Below are 16722 nucleotides of genomic sequence, written 5' to 3' on the forward strand. Positions count from 1 at the left end.
TCACAGGACAGGAATTAATTAGATTAGTCTTTTTTCCTGTCCTTAGCAAGTTTCCACAGGACTTTTTACATTTTATTTTATGGCCGCCTTCCTGCGTTTGTCGTGGGTTCGTTCCAAATGAAATAACCAATGTGTGAACGCTAAAATCCCATGCAGATAATATGGCAGCGTTCAAAAATACAATGCACAAAAAATTGAATGCACAAAAAACTGTGAAAAGCAAAACAATAATTACCAAAAGGAACGCGCTAAATTAATCTGTAAATACAAAGAAACAAATAATGGTGCAGACCATCTGATAATAATAATATGGGGAAAAGGAGTTATATGTAAAAAACTCACATGTCCCAGAGCCCTATCACCCCTGGCTCTGGGTTTGAAATGCTCCTTGGGAGAGGGGATATTCCCACACTGCAGGGTAGTCAGGAGGATATGTCCGCTGATGATTCTGTTGTGCTGTGTATAAAGGAAGAAGGGCAGGACCCCCAATTGAATAGTATCACAATTAGGTTTATTGTAAAAAATAGGTTAAAAACCCTTACTTTGGATGTGGTGGGTATGAACTTGCAGAGTCACCCACATAAAAGCATAAAACACATATACTCGAAAACGCTTCCTGGTTGTAGTCCGGTCACGTGATCGCTTCCGGGTCCGCCCTCCAATGACGTCCGTGTGACGCGTTTCGCCCGCCTCCACAGGCTTCTTCCGACAACGTCATGGGGTTCCAGTCTTCTTTTTAAGTTCATAGTGCCGCCCTTCTCTCACCCCATTGGCCGGGGGGCGTGGTTTCGCACGATCTTTTTTTCTTTTTTTCTCAATCATTCAATTACACAATTGTAAACTTCATAGACTTAACCCCTTCCAGCAATCACACTAAATCAATTATATTCAGTGCCACATATTAAAAACAGAATCATCAAAGTGATATTAATCACAGTTATTTCAAATACATACATAGACCATATCTAAATTATTCCACATAGTAATTCTACAGGGCTTTATCAAAGAGACATTTTCTTACTTCATTGAATTAAGTTTTATAGGTATACATAATAGACATTATACAAGGGTAATTAATTCTAAATAGAAATTACAAATGTAAAAGTGATCAATTCTAGACAGCAGGAAAAGCCTTCGCTCTTCCAGTATCCCTTAAAGTAGACAGTACAAATCTATATTTATACTCATTTCGAGAGTACTCAATTCCTATATTTAATACAGACTGGCAATTTTATAAGGTGCCTGCTGATTGAAAAGGAGAAGTTGGGAAAAGAACAAAAAGAAACATTATGATTTATTCACAGAAAATGACAGATTTCAAATTTTCCATTTAAACCCCTAGGCAGGGCCGCCATCAGGGCATGACAACCATAACAGTTGTCATGGGCCCGGCGGCCAGGGCCCCACATGTGGGGCCCATCGGGTGGCCCACACACTTAGGGCCACCCGATGAGCCCCCTCCTTGAGGGGCCCGGTCAGCGCTATGGCCGTTGTATAGCGCGACCGGGCCCCTTTAAAAAAAAAAAAAAGCAGCCGCAAGTGCTGCTGGGAGGAAGTGCTCACTTCCTCCCAGCTCACTCCGCGCGGGAGGAGCGTGCCCGCCCAGCCGTAAAGAGGGAGAGCCCGGCAATGAAGAGGGAGCAGCGCCGACTCCCATCATCCCCAGCCACCCTCCTGCAAAGAAAAGGTAAGAGACAGGAGGGTGGCTGGAAAATGAGCTGTATGTCTGTGTGTATGTATGTCTGTCTGTCTGTGTGTATGTATGTATGTCTGTCTGTATGCATGTATGTGTATGTCTGTCTGTCTGTATGTGTATGTATGTCTGTGTGTCTGTATGCATGTATGTGTGTGTCTGTATGCATGTCTGTGTGTCTGTATGCATGTCTGTGTGTCTGTATGCATGTATGTCTATGTATGTATGTCTGTCTGTATGCATGTATGTCTGTGTGTCTGGATGCATGTATGTGTGTGTATGTCTGTCTGAATGTATGTCTGTCTGTCTGTATGTGTGTGTCTGTATGCATGTATGTCTATGTATGTATGTCTGTCTGTATGTCTATGTCTGTCTGTATGCGTGTATGTCTGTGTGTCTGGATGCATGTATGTGTATGTATGTCTGTCTGCATGTCTGCATGCATGTATGTCTATGTATGTATGTCTGTCTGTATGCATGTATGTCTGTGTGTCTGGATGCATGTATGTGTATGTATGTCTGTCTGTGTATGTATGTCTGTCTGTCTGCATGCATGTATGTCTGTCCGTATGTCTGTGTGTATGTATGTATGTCTGTGTGTATGTCTATGTATGTATGTCTGTCTGTATGTATGTATGTCTGGATGCATGTCTGTGTGTATGTCTATGTCTGTCTGACTGCATGCATGCATGTCTACGTATGTATGTCTGTCTATGTATGTTTGTGTATGTCTGTATGCATACATGTATGTCTGTATGTATGTCTATGTATGTGTATATGTATGTCTGTATGTCATTATATATGTATATATGTATGTCTGTATGTCAGTATGAATGTATGTCTGCATATTATTATGAACGTAGGTCTGTGTGTATGGATGTCTGTATGCATGTATGTCTGTCAGTATGTCTGTATATATGCATGTATGTCAGTCTGTATGTCTGTATGCCATTATGAATGTATGTGTGTATGGATGTCAGTGTCTGTATGTATGAATGTGTATGTATGTCGGTGTCTGTATGTATGTGTGTCTGTCTGTCACTATGTATTCCTGTGTGTATGTGTCAGTATGTATGCCTGTATGCGTGTATGTCTGTTTCAGTATGTGTGTCTGTTAGTATGTATCAGTGTGTGCGTTTGTGTCTGTGTGTGGACCCAGTGAGCGGTATTTGGAGGCGGGCCCCAGGGGGCCCAGACCCTGAGCTAAGTTAGGGGCCCCAAAATTTCTGGTGGCGGCCCTGCCCCTAGTGAACAGCGATTTCAATTTAAACACCCACCTCATTTCTTGTTTTGACAATTTATTGTCCAGAAAATCTGGACAATAAATTGTCAAAACAAGAAATGAGGTGGGTGTTTAAATTGAAATCGCTGTTCCCTAGGGGTTTAAATGGAGAATTTGAAATCTGTCATTTTCTGTGAATAAATCATAATGTTTCTTTTTGTTCTTTTCCCAACTTCTCCTTTTCAATCAGCAGGCACCTTATAAAATTGCCAGTCTGTATTAAATATAGGAATTGAGTACTCTCGAAATGAGTATAAATATAGATTTGTACTGTCTACTTTAAGGGATACTGGAAGAGCGAAGGCTCGTTCCAAATGAAGTTCAGCCTCTCTTCATTTGAAGGACCCAGTAAACAGCCTGCATGAGCAGGACTAACTGGGTCAGGTTCAGAGTAAGTACTGAACTGCAGCGTGGGAAGAAGGTGTTCTGAGGGAGACACTGTTCCTGTTTGTTTATGGGGTTGGCTATCCTTAAAAATTCCCCTTGTTGTCAGCTTGCCCTTAATAATTGGGGTCCCAAATCCCCCCCCCCCCCCATACCTTGATGGCAGTTCCTTTAAATCCATGCTGAGGGGGTCCCCTGTAGGATGATCTTGCTCAATCCTGTAGTGTTTGTTTTGATCTGATGGCTTTCAGGTTCCCTGAGTGGTCTCCTGGGATCTCTGGGCGTTATGGTGCCTTTCTGCAGTGTGGAGGCACTTTCCCGACTGCCTGTGGCTCCCTGGGGGTTCGGGCTTGGTAAGCTGGAACGCAGTGTGCGCTCCAGCAGACTGCCTGGTGGCCGCGGCCGGATCTGTCGAACCCGGAAGTGAATTCCAGGCCGGTCGCGAGCGTATGGAATGCATAGCGTGCGTTCCAGCGGTCTGCGCATGACCGGACGCTTCCCGGCTCTATTTAAACTCAGTGATACAGCTTTCTCTGCCTAAGCACTGTATCAGCTGTTCGTGAGCTGGCATTTCGGTCCTGAGTTCTCTGCAGTTTCTTCCTTGGCTGTTCTTGCCTGGCTGCCTGGAGGAGTTTTTCTCTCATTGAGGTAGGATTTTAACTCTTCTGTGCTGCTGATTTGGGGCTTTTCTTTCTTGTCTGTTTGCCTCTGCCTCCTTTTGGGAATTGTGTATTGAATTTCCTTTGGATCTCCTTTTCAGTATGGATTCTCCCTCTGCCTCTGCAAGATCCCTCTCTAGAAAACATAGGTGAGCCATTCATTTTTTTCTATGGGGGGGGGGGTTGTTAAGAGTGCCAAACTGAGCCTGTAATATATGTTATATATGGGTTTATTTCAGCCCCAGCAAGCATCTGGATTCCCCAGCAAGGAAATCAAGGGAAAAGTCCAATAAATGCATTAATTGTTAATCACCTGCTCCCCATGGAAGGAACCTTTGCAGGGAATGCTTATTGGAAGCGGCAGATGCCCCCAGTGGGGGTTCCCCACAGGATGACCTTAAACGCTGGATTTCCCAAGCTATTGCTGAGGGCTTTAAATCTACCACGGTGTCTAGTGGCCCGAGTAAGAGACGCAGAGCGGAACCTCAGTCTTCCAGCTCTGGAGAAGACCCTGATGTGTGGGAGGTCTCAGATGATGGTGAGGAGGAAGTTGAATATACCTCCAGGTCTCTCGACTCTAAGTCTATTGATAGACTTATTACCCTTCTCAGAGACACTCTTAGTCTCACGGAAGAAAAGTCTGTAGTGAGAGAGGCTGACAGGTTCTTTGAAGACCTAAAACCTAATTGTGGCGGAACCCACCTCGCCACTAGGCATTGGAGGGGCCTGGCTGGCTGCCTGCCTCTTACCCGCTGACTATGGCCCCTGGAAAACTGGTACATTTAAAGATTTATATTTGGGCTTGTTATTCTGTATATTGCTGGCCCTTTTAAACTCATCTATGGACAGATTGGGACTTTTGGGACTACTGTCCCTTTAAGACTGTGAAGCATATTCTAGTGTACTGCCTGTAATATTATATATGTATTTATATATGTGTTAAGTTTAACCTGGGTGATTTGTATGCAGCGTTCATCTGATTGTTCGGTAGAATCACTCCATTCAGTATATTGAGTGAAACTACCGAACAACCAGACCACCCAGGAATGAGTGTGCCTCCAATTACCGGTTGCAACAATGTTGCAAACGGGTGATTGGCAATCAGTGCAGTGTGGTCTGTGTCCTCTGGGTGGCCGCCATTCGAGAGCCGAACACGTGGCGGCGGCCATCTTAAACTACCGAACAGCGGTGTTTTGCCGTCGAGTGTCTGGAACTGAAAACGGACACTCGACTAGGCAAGCACCGCTGAGACCTCCAGACTTCCAGGATTTCGTGGGGAAACTTCCGAACGGCCCGCCGTTCGGTAGAAAGAAACTCACGAACTAGGGGATTCATGCGAATCCCTCTTAGTCTCCATAACCCAGGCAATTCGTCTGTTTCGTTCCCTTTTCTGTGACCGACCGCAGGGCCAAAATACATGGAACTGTTTTCGGATACTTTACCCATGCGGTCGGTCAAAACTTTGCCTGCTCATAACTCCCGAACCCCTGGTCCGATCTGGGTGATTTTTGAGTATGTCGCTCACCCAGATCAGAGCTATCAGGGGATACCTGTTGTAGGGGTGTATCATATGTATTTGGGGTACATCCAGGAATTGGAGAAAAGTGTGTACTGTATAATTGGGTTAAGTGTTAATCTAAGGGGAGGAAATGTGTGGGAGGTACATCCATGTGATTGGTCAATTTCATCCTCCCCCTGGGAGTGTCCTGTATGTACCTGTTTGTGAATAAAAGCCAGGCTGGATGAGCCAGTCCAGAGTTCCTGTTTTACCCTCAAAGTGAAGTGTCGTCTCATTATTGGGGGAAGGATTTATTGCATGCTGTTCCAGTTGACTGCTAGGAGTACAAGCCTATTCGTATGGTTCCTATTCAATGGTCTACAGCATTCATATGCTTGGGAGAATTTAAAAGGTTTCTCGGATTCGGTGATTGTGGTGTCTGCCAGAGTGCTTGGAGTCCTCAGGAAGCACTAGGAGCATCCATTAACGGAGGTACCAAGTCGGGGTGCCAGGTGATCCGTTACACTAATAGACCTACCTTCCCGGTGCATTCCTCGATCAGGGACACGATCCTTCAAGAATGGAATAAGCCAGAAAGGAAATCCACCTTGAAAAATAAATTCACGAGGATTTATCCTTTCTCTGCCGTGGACTGCTGCCTGTGGAATTCGGTTCCTAAGATTGACGCTGCGGTGATTCATATGGCAAAGAAAACTACGCTTCCTATTGACTCCATGGCGTATCTTAGAGAGCCTATGGAAAAGCGTATGGATGGAGATTTGATTAAAGCCTACTTGGCCCTGGGCTCCGCCCTTCATCCGGCAGTGGCTCTGACCACTCTTTCCAGGGCCTTAAGAGTGTGGCTCGCTAATACTTATGGGTTTATGGAGATACAGTTATTGGAGGTCTTTATTCCCGATCTAAAAATAGACTCCTGGAGGGATCGGAATATCCAGTTTTTAGAGGATATAACCATAAAAGATAAAATGAAAGAGTTTTCAACTCTGTGTCAAGTATATGGCCTCTCTCAATTGGAGACCTTCCGATACCTAAGAATAAAATCTTTTTTAAGAAAATCTTTTGTAAGTAACAAATCTATCAGTAGTAGTCTTATGACACAGATCTTTGGAAATGAAAGCTTAAAAAAAAAAATGGCGAAATGCTATGCTTTGATAAGATCGGCTCCTAAAAATATAAAGTCCAAACAGTTAAAGAGTTGGGAAAAAGAATGTCATATAAAAATAGATTCTGTAAAATGGGGAAATATGCTGATACAGTTAAAAAAAAATATTCACAACACGATTTTGTTTGAGACACATTATAAAATCTGCTATCGTTGGTACTTAGTGCCAAGTAGAATTAATAGAATTGACCATAATAAGTCCAATATCTGCTGGAGATGTGGAAGTGAAGTTGGTAGCTTTGTCCATATTTGGTGGAATTGTAAAATAATTAAGAAAATTTGGGAGGTGGTCTTTAGAAGACTATACGTATGGGACAAAATCTTGATAGATCGTTCTCCAACTACGGCTTTTTTACATCTTCAATGGCCCGAGTTACTTCCATATCAACAATTTTTAGTAAGCCATGCTTTTAGGGCGGTAAAGATACTAATAGCCAGAAGGTGGAAAAACTCTATGGCAATTGAGTGTAAGAACTGGGAGAAAGGGGGGCGGGGCCGGACCACCGAGCCGGCTGGTCGCATGCTAGACCAGCTCCTACAGCCTAGCCTTTGAAAAGGCAATTTTAAGCATAATTTCTCGCAAAAACTTGCCGGCAACGGTGGCCCTTGGCGGGCAGAGAGCCCTGGGGCCCAGGGCGAGGCTGGCCCTACGGGCTACAGTCCCCTGGACGAGGAAACCTATCCGACCCTTTTTGAGGCCTACTCCAGAGGCGAGCGGGACAGACGGCCGCTGCCCTGCCGCATACTGCTCAGGGCTTAGAGTCGGACCCGCGGGGATGCCGGCCCCGTTCCCCCCCTATGGACCGGGGGGGTGATCCCGGTCCACACCTCTGAGACCCAACCTACCAAGCCAGCACCCTGAGTCTCCCGCCCGCACTGCAGTCCGCATATCGGGCCCAAGATGGCCGCCAAGATCCAACCTGCAAACAAGGGAAAGCACTTCCCGCTCAACCAGCCGAGACTAATGGTGGAGCACGGAACGCAGCAACACCTACCCTGTACTATCCACCTCACCTGGGAGAAACGGCTATTCAATCCACCAGGCGCATGGCAAAGCGACTCGTTCACCGGTGAGCCAGCCGTCGGACCCCATGAGAGGGGACCTGCACTGCGATAGAGACTTATCCTACTCCAGCACCCGTTAAGAACTGCTTACCCCTTTCTGGACACTCCACAGCTGAACCTAACGTCTGGAGACAAGCATCTGAGCTCCTGAAATGCTTCACCATACGCCGGATTAACCCATCCTGCAATTAAGTTGATTGCCTTAAATTGTATACTTTATTGGGCCACTGGGCGATATTGTTTTGTCAGGGCAGGGGGGGGGGGAGAGACTCTGGGACACTCATGTCAATACTAGCGTGTAGATAATCGCTTATTGTATACGTAAACCTGCATGCTCTTACTCAACACTAAGCAATATTACGATATAATGCCATTGATATCAATCTATATGTGTTTAAAACTGTTAATAGCTTGGAACAACGATGACCAAAAAAAAAAAAATGTGCAGCCTTTTTCGTGCCAACCTGCAAATCTTGATGGATAAAATATGCGTGCTGTTGTGGCACATTACAATCGCCTGTTACTTTCATGCACAGAAAAAATAAAGAATTTAAAAACAAAAAATAGGCATAACAGTGTATATAGCAAAAAAAATAAATAAAAAATAATAATAATATGTTTTACATCAATGCACTTTAATAATAAATATGTCAAAGACAAAAAAAAAGAACTGGGAGAAACAACTAGCTATACAACTCAAGAATGAGAGCATTATTTAGAATCAAAGAAAACGCACGAAAATATGAAATGGGCAAAAAATGTTTACAAATGCTAGAACTGAATGAGTAGACCCGTCATCTTACTACATAATTTTCCTGTATATAATGAACTGAAAAATAATAGATATATATAAAATGTAATATGTATATGCTGTATCCTTATCCCACTTTGTCTTTGTTTTATGAAAGAGGAATGTAATTATATACATGTATAGTCTGAATGTTGTCTGTCAATAAGGGAATGTGTGAATGTATTTTTTTTATACGAGATATATGTATATTTTGTATATGTTTAAAATCAAATAAAAATTTATAAGAAGAAAAAAAAAAAAAGAGTGTGGCTCGCTAATTTGAAGGAGGACATTGACCGGGGTGTCCGTAGGGAACATCTTTTGGAGAGCCTCAAGGACTTTAGCCTTGCCACGGAATTCTGTTCAGAAGCCTCCCTAGACATCACTCGCATGATTGCCAAGAGTATGGCCCTGTCTGTGGCTTCTAGAAGGGCCTTATGGCTTCATTCGTGGGGAGCGGACTATGCCTCTAAGGTGTCCTTGTGTGGCCTTCCATTCCAGGGGGCTCTCCTATTTGGCAAAATTCTGGAGGATGCTATTCAAAAAGCTGCTGATGTGGAAAAAACTTTTTTGCCTCAGGTGAGTAGAAAGAGCTTTCCCTCCTCCTGGAAGAATAAGCGCTTCAAGGATCGGTCCTTTCGGGACAGCAGAAGCTATAAACCGGGAAGGGAGTATTCCAGAAATTCTTCATGGAAATCCTTCTCACGCTCTTCTACCCCGTGTGGGCCAAAAATATTTCGGACATGTGGGTCACTTCCATCATAAAGGAAGGTTACAGGATAGAATTTTCCTCTCGCCCAAATCCGCTTTCTTCAAAAAAATCCAGGGTGTTGGCAGGCACCAAACGAAGGGCCATGAGGACCTGCATTTCTACTCTTCTGGAACAAGAAGTGGTGGAAGAAGTTCCAAGACCGGAAAGGTTCCTTGGGGTTTACTCCACAGTGTTCTTGGCCCCAAAACCCCAGGGAAAGTGGCGTCTCATCTTGAACTTGAAGGGGGTAAACTCCATGCTCGATGTAAGAACATTCAAAATGGAATCATTACAGACCATCTTGAAGAGCGTCAAAAGAGGAGACTGGATGACCTCCATAGACTTGAGGGACGCCTACTACAAAATCCCCATAAACCAAGATCATATGCAGTTTCTCAGGTTCTGGGCGCTAGGAAGGCACTTTCAGTTCCGGGGACTACCGTTTGGCCTCAGTTTGGCGCCAAGAACATTCTCAAAAGTCTTGTCACTTTGATAGCCTTCATAAGGGAGAAAGGAATCGAGGTCTTCCATTACCTGGACGACATCCTTATCGTAGGTCCATCCCAAAGGATGGTAGCTCATCACACGTTGGTGGCTATGAACATTCTTCAAGACCACGGTTGGCTTCTGAACGTAGAGAAGAGCCCCCTGATTCCTTCTCAGACGATCATTGTGACAAAGTGCCCTTCGCCACTTTGTCCTGGAGAGGCCTGCTTGCCTGCCTCCTCCCCTGCGACTATGGCCCTGGACTGTATTGCCCTGTAAAACTTCCATTTGGGTGTGGCGAAACCAACCTCGCCACGTGTCCTTGGCGGGGGCTGATTGCCCGCCTCTTGCCGTTGGACTATGGACCAGACTTTATGGGAATGTGTTAACGCAGATAGCTATGCCATGGAGCCCATTCGTGTAGTTAAAGACTTCAGCTCCATGGCAATTGAACTGTGTGAATAGGATCTGAAGCGCTATTCGGTAGTTTTGTGCGCTCAGATCCCAGCTATCTGGGGATATGTGAAATGTCTGTGTGTTATGTGTAAAAGGGGACTTTATGTATTTTAAAGTGTTTTATGTCTTTTTGCAACCATGTTCTCAATGGAGTCTGTCTCTGTCCTGGGAGGTAATTGGATTACTTCTCCAGGAGAGAGGGCTCTGTAAAACCGGTCTGAGACGGAAAGCCATGCTTCATTTAGTCACAAAGGACTTTCCCTTAACTTTTGAACCCCTGGTCTGATTCATGCCATTTTTTAATATGTTGTTCCCCTGAATGGATTGATTATAAAAATGTAAGTTGTATTCATGTACTATGTAAAATCATAAAGTTATAAAAATGTGTAAGTTTTAGCTTGGAGATAATTGAGTAGATATAGTAGGAAACTCAATTATCTCCCAAGCAGAGGGGAGGGAAACTGTGGGCTGTTATTGGTTGTTTAATACCTCCCCCTGGGTGTGTTCTGTTTGTACCTGACTGTAATAAAAACCAGGCTGGGTGTGCCAGCACCTCAGTTCTTCTTGACCCTTCAAAACGTAGCCTCGTCTCGTTATTGGAGGGAATTGCTGTATCACACTGGGGATTGCTATGCTCTGCATATTCCCCTGAGCTTTAATCACTTAGCTCTTTTAAGAGCTTGTTCCGGATACGCTCTCCTGGAGGAGAGGTCTTCCCCACACGGTCCTGGAGGACAGAAACTGATCCAGAGTGGAAGGAAGACGGCGTGGCTCCAGTTAAGCTACGGCGGTTGTAGAGTGTGCGGTGGTTGTGGTGTCCAGTGCGGTGCTTGTGGTCCTCGGCGCAAGCTAGGAAGCGTCCATCAACGGAGGGTACTCGGTCGGAGTACACGGAGCTCCGTTACAATCATATTCCTCGGAGCAGTGATAAACACCGTATCTGCCCATGTGTTCCTGTCTCCAGAAAGGGTCACGAAAATCAGAGACAAAGTAGGGAAGCTACAAGGTCTCGAGACTGCCTCTGCAAGAGAAGTCATGAGTCTCCTGGGTTCTTTGACATCAACTATTGGGTTGGTAAAATGGGCCCAGTGGAAGTTTCGTCCGGTCCAGATTTCGAATTTCTCCAGTTCGACAGTCGGAACAGATTGGGAGCAAAGAATCTCTCTACCCCTGCCCGTGAGGAAAGGGTTGAACTGGTGGAAGAACAAGAAGAATTTGGCAACAGGCTTCCCTTTGGAAGAACCTCCTTGGAAGGTTATTACAACAGATGCCAGTTCTTTTGGATGGGGTGCCCACTTCAATTCCACTTGGACTCAAGGGAAGTGGACCCGAGAAGAGAGTCAGCAACACTCAAATCTGAGAGAGCTGAGAGCTGTTACCAAGGCCATTTTGGTGTTCCTACCACGGATCTTAAATTCTTGGGTGCTAATCAAAACAGACAACAGAGCGGTTGCTTCATATGTGAACAATCAAGGGGGCACAAGAAGCAGATTGCTCTTGAAGGAACTGGCTCCCTTGATGACAATCGCCATGACCAATCTACAGGGTCTGAAGGCGATCTATCTTCCAGGTTCGGAGAACGTGACTGCGGACTTCCTCAGCAGGAAGAAAATTCTTCCGGGAGAATGGAAACTTCACCCGGCAGTCTTTGCATGGATTGCCCGTCGGTGTGGCATGCCCCAGATCGACCTGATGGCGTCCTCCCAGAATCATAAGGTGGAGAATTACTTCTCTCTCCACCCGGACAGTCAGGCAATGGGCCAGGATGCTCTCTCTCTTCCTTGGTCATTCGATCTGGGGTATGCGTTCCCTCCCCTACCCATGATACCCAGGTTCCTGCGGAAAGTTTGGTCGGAAGGAAAGAAGGTTATTGCCATAATTCCGATTTGGCCCCGGAGGCATTGGTTCCCCCTATTGTCTGTGATGAGCCAGGAACAGCCTTGGCCTCTTCCTGTTATGGAAGATCTGCTAACACAGGGCCCAATATTCCATCCTCAGCCGGAACGCCTCAAATTGGGGGTATGGGTCTTGAAAAAGAAAGACTTCAACGACTAGGTCTCTCAGAAGCAGTGGTCAATACCCTTTTGCAATCAAGGAAAGCTTCTACTTCCTCATGCTACCATAGGATCTGGGATGTGTTCCGGGAATGGGCTTCGGCCAAACACGTTGACTTCCTGTATCCTCGCAATACTGAAATCTTGGAGTTCCTGCAAGGGGGTCTGGAGAAGGGCCTTAGCCTCAGCACTCTTAGGGTTCAGTCTTTGGCTCTTTCAGCTTTATGCAACATCTCATGGACTTCAGATCCTTTGATCTCCAGGTTCTTCAAGGCAGCTTTCAGGTTGAGACCTCCTTCCAGATCTACTACCCCTCCTTGGGCCCTTCCTCTGGTGCTCGATTACCTAACTGAGGATCTGTTAGTTCCTCTTGAGAGTTTGGATGCTACCCTCCTGACGTATAAAACGTTGTTTTTGGTGGCAATAACTTCCGCAAGAAGAATTTCGGAGATTAAAGCATTTTCTACCTTATCTTCTTGTCTACAATTCTATCATGATAGGGTGTGACTGAAGCCAAAACCCGAGTTTCTTCCTAAAGTGGTCTCTGTTTCATCTCTCTCAAGAAGTGGTTCTTCAATCATTCTACCCCAATCCTTCTTCGCAAGAGGAGGTTAGGTGGCAACGTTTGGATGTCATGAACTGCCTGTCTATGTACCTTCAGCATTCTGAGTCATAAACTGAAAAACTGACCAACTCTTCATTTTACCTTCGGGAGCCAGGAGAGGTGAGGCGGCCTCTTTATCTACATTAAAACGTTGGATTGCACTAGTGATCAGGAAAGCATACATCTCTAAAAATCGATATCCTCCAATGAAGATAAGAACTCATTCTACCAGAGCATTGTTGACTTCATTAGCTAATTGGGCAGAGGTTCCATACAATGATATTTGCAGGGCAGCCACCTGGTCTTCCCCGATGACGTTCTTGAAACACTAAAAGTTGGATGTGGATACTCCTTCCACTTCCTTTGGGAAGAGTGTCCTATCTACGGTTTCCTTATCCCGTTGATATTAAATTGCTTTGCGGCATTGAGTCTGTTTAGTGTCTTTTCTCGATTTTAGTTTTCCCAACCTATAATTAAGTGAGCTTGGGTATTACCCATAAGTGATGCTGCCATGATTAGCCAGGAATAGAGAAAATTTATGACAAACTTACCGGAATTTTCTTTTCCTGGCTATTTCTCATGGCAGCATCAGGGTTCCCGCCCATTCTCTTATTTTTTTCAGCTTTATAATTGGACTGAGGTGTAAGGGGAGGAGGGACTCTTTATACCTATCAGTCTAATTAATCTAATTAATTCCTGTCCTGTGACTGCTAAGGGAGGAGCTACCCATAAGTGATGCTGCCATGAGAAATAGCCAGGAAAAGAAAATTACGGTAAGTTTGTCATAAATTTTCTCTATTATCTGCTATAAAAACAGCCTTCATGCTTATTTTTCTCACTAAATTCTGCCTTACTCAGAAATTTGCAAATTGTACATATTTAATAAACAAGTTAATTCTGCCCAATATTCTAGTTTAATTCCAGTTTCACAAAGTAATGGTTGATGGGGTGGCCTATAAATAGCATTAAAAGATTGTTTCCAAATTGGTTTCCTGCCTCTTCCAACAAAAAGTGTCTTGTCTCGAAATTCGCTATTCTCACTTTGACGACACGGGCCCTTCTCATATTCCACTGATGTCACTGTCTCATCAGTCCCCTGGAAAGGACACGACTTGTTACATGTAAAGAGCTACTGTTGCTGTGGAGGTAAACACTCTAATTGTTCTTTTAGATTTTAAAATTATCTTCTGGGGCAATTTGAGTTGTTTGATTTTATTTTGGGGTATGGGTCCTTTTATTGGTATTTCCATCAGGCTGTCCTGGCATAACTTGGCATCCAATGCAAATGTTCCATTGTTCTCTGTAGATAGCTCATGTAAGGCCTCAAGGACAAAAAGAAACGTAGAAAATTGTTTTTTAGAAACCCAACTATAATTTGCAGTTTAATGGTAAAGCCATATAAACATATAGTGCTTAGCCCCCCATAATTCTAAGTGGATGCACTCTAGAGCGATAGATATTCCACGTCTTCTTTATGTGAGTGAAAGTCTGCCAGCGCATATAGCAGTGTCTCGTACTGTTTTACCAAACTATTAATTTATGGGTGGGGTGTGGGAACCTCCATTTTTCTTGTGTGTGTGTATATGTATATGTATATGTATGTGTGTATAGATAGGAGAGTGCACTGGATCTTGTGTATTGTTTATTTTTTATATATATATATATATATATATATATATATATATATATCCACCTACCTCAAATCATCATAGATTTTAAGCTCTTTAAGCAGTTACAGCTTCACCGCTAAATAGCCCCTTTTTTATAATTGTAAAGCGCTACAGAATATGTTGGCTCTATTTAAATGCTAATAATAATTCATTGTTGTTAACGGGTAAAACATAAAGCCTTTATTCTAAATGCGGTGAGATCACACAACACATGAAACTAAATATTTGTTAAAATGCAATGTAGGCGGCACATCTCCTAACAGGGAAATGGGATATCAAACACACTTCATTGTGTAAATGCAAATATATACAGTGTGGGTATGTAACCTGGGGCACTGAGCTCTGATCCGCACACACCTCACACAGGCAGCAACATATATATATATATATATATATATGTAAATGTACCTACTTCTTGTTTCGACATTATTTATGGAAATATTGTAAAACAGCTTGAAGTTCAGAGAACTTACACAATATGCTGATTTAAGAATCCAATTGGGTTTTATTCGCAATATGCAAGATTTTTATTCTGTCGGAGTTGAGTTTTTCCAGAACAGTTCTGTAAAGGATCCTGTTATCCCTGTAGGACCGATCCTTGCAGCTTCTCCCGAAATCCCAACTGAATAAAAGCAAAGTAGTGATTACAGCTCCCCATTCCCCAAACATGAGTCGAGACTTCATGAAGGGGTAAACGATCTGCTTTAATGCTGGCTACACTCGGCCTTTTATGCAGGTCTTCCAGCAAGGGTAAACCCACATGGGACCTTGTGAAAGACTGTGACACAGAATACAGAACCAATCAGTTTACAGTACAATTATTAAACACACCCATACCAACAGTAAAACCACTCCTCTCTATCCTGGAGATAATTGGCTTAAGTGGTTGGAGTAACCTAATTATCTCCAGCTAGAGAGAAACATTTTCTTTTTACATTTTAACCAAAACTGTATTAAAATCAATAACTCATATTTCGCCGAGTGGACTCTCCATGTTCAACATATCCCCAGATAGCTTGGATCTGAGCGCACAATATAGTCGAATAGCGCTCAGATCCCACGAACCAAGTTCAAATGCTCGTCGAATTAAAGTTTTAGTTCACCGGTTATTCGTGCAAATGAATCCGAAAAGAGTTCCATAACTTCAGCTACCTGGGGTCGGTCTAGTTCGTATGTTAGGAAAGTCCCGAAAGGTAGGGTGTTCGTGCATTAAGAAACAAACGGACTGGAGGTTGGTAAATTTTAGCGGTGTTTAGCTAAATAAGTGTCCGAAAATAGTTCCAGAGCGTCAACGACAATCTACTGCTGAGCGTTCGACGATTTAAAATGGCCGCCGCCACGTGTTTGACAAATACTTGTGGTTAACCGCAAAGGTTGGGTGGTTAATGAACTGCACATGACCATTGTAGGTGGTCTGATGGTTCGGGAGTTTGTTCGGTTATTTTAATAAAAGCACGAAAGGGCCGAACATATGAATATCATACGAACGGAATTGTCTCCAGTGATTCGGCAAAATGGGTTTTGTCACAAGTTAGTTTTTTTCCCCTAAATGTTGCAATATTTTTTACAATTTACTGCAGTTTGAGGTTTAGTGGATTATAAATACCTCAGCCAATGTGAACATTTTAAGATTTAGATAAACATTTTTATTATTTTTTCAGATTAAGCAAAATTAAATTGCACGACTATCTGATCACTGCAAGGAATGCGGGGCTGTAGTGAACAAGTTCTTACCTGCTGTCATGTCCTAGACTAGTACTGACCTAGTCTTCTCACCCGTAACGTGTCCAAGGCTTGCTCAGCATGATGGGTAATGTAGGTCACATGCATTTGGTTTGACAGAATAAAGCCACCACTACTATAGACTCATTTTCCCTTTTGATCCATTTTTAATTGATGACACCACGTCGACCTTTATGTAATTCTCTGACTCAAGGTTATATGAAACGAACACTGGTAGATTAAAAATAAAGATCTAGCAATTACTGGGCTAAGCTCGCAAGATATGCCACAAGGACCAGATGCTTTGGCCATCTTAAAAAATGTCGAGCCTTCTAACTTCTTCAGCTTGCCAAGTATTTGCCAAAGGGTAAAATGTGTTTTTAGTTAGCTGTTAGGGGTTCTGCCATTCACTGGTGAATTTAATA

Source organism: Pelobates fuscus, chromosome 9 (assembly GCF_036172605.1).
Source record: "Pelobates fuscus isolate aPelFus1 chromosome 9, aPelFus1.pri, whole genome shotgun sequence".
Classification (NCBI taxonomy): Eukaryota; Metazoa; Chordata; class Amphibia; order Anura; family Pelobatidae; genus Pelobates; species Pelobates fuscus.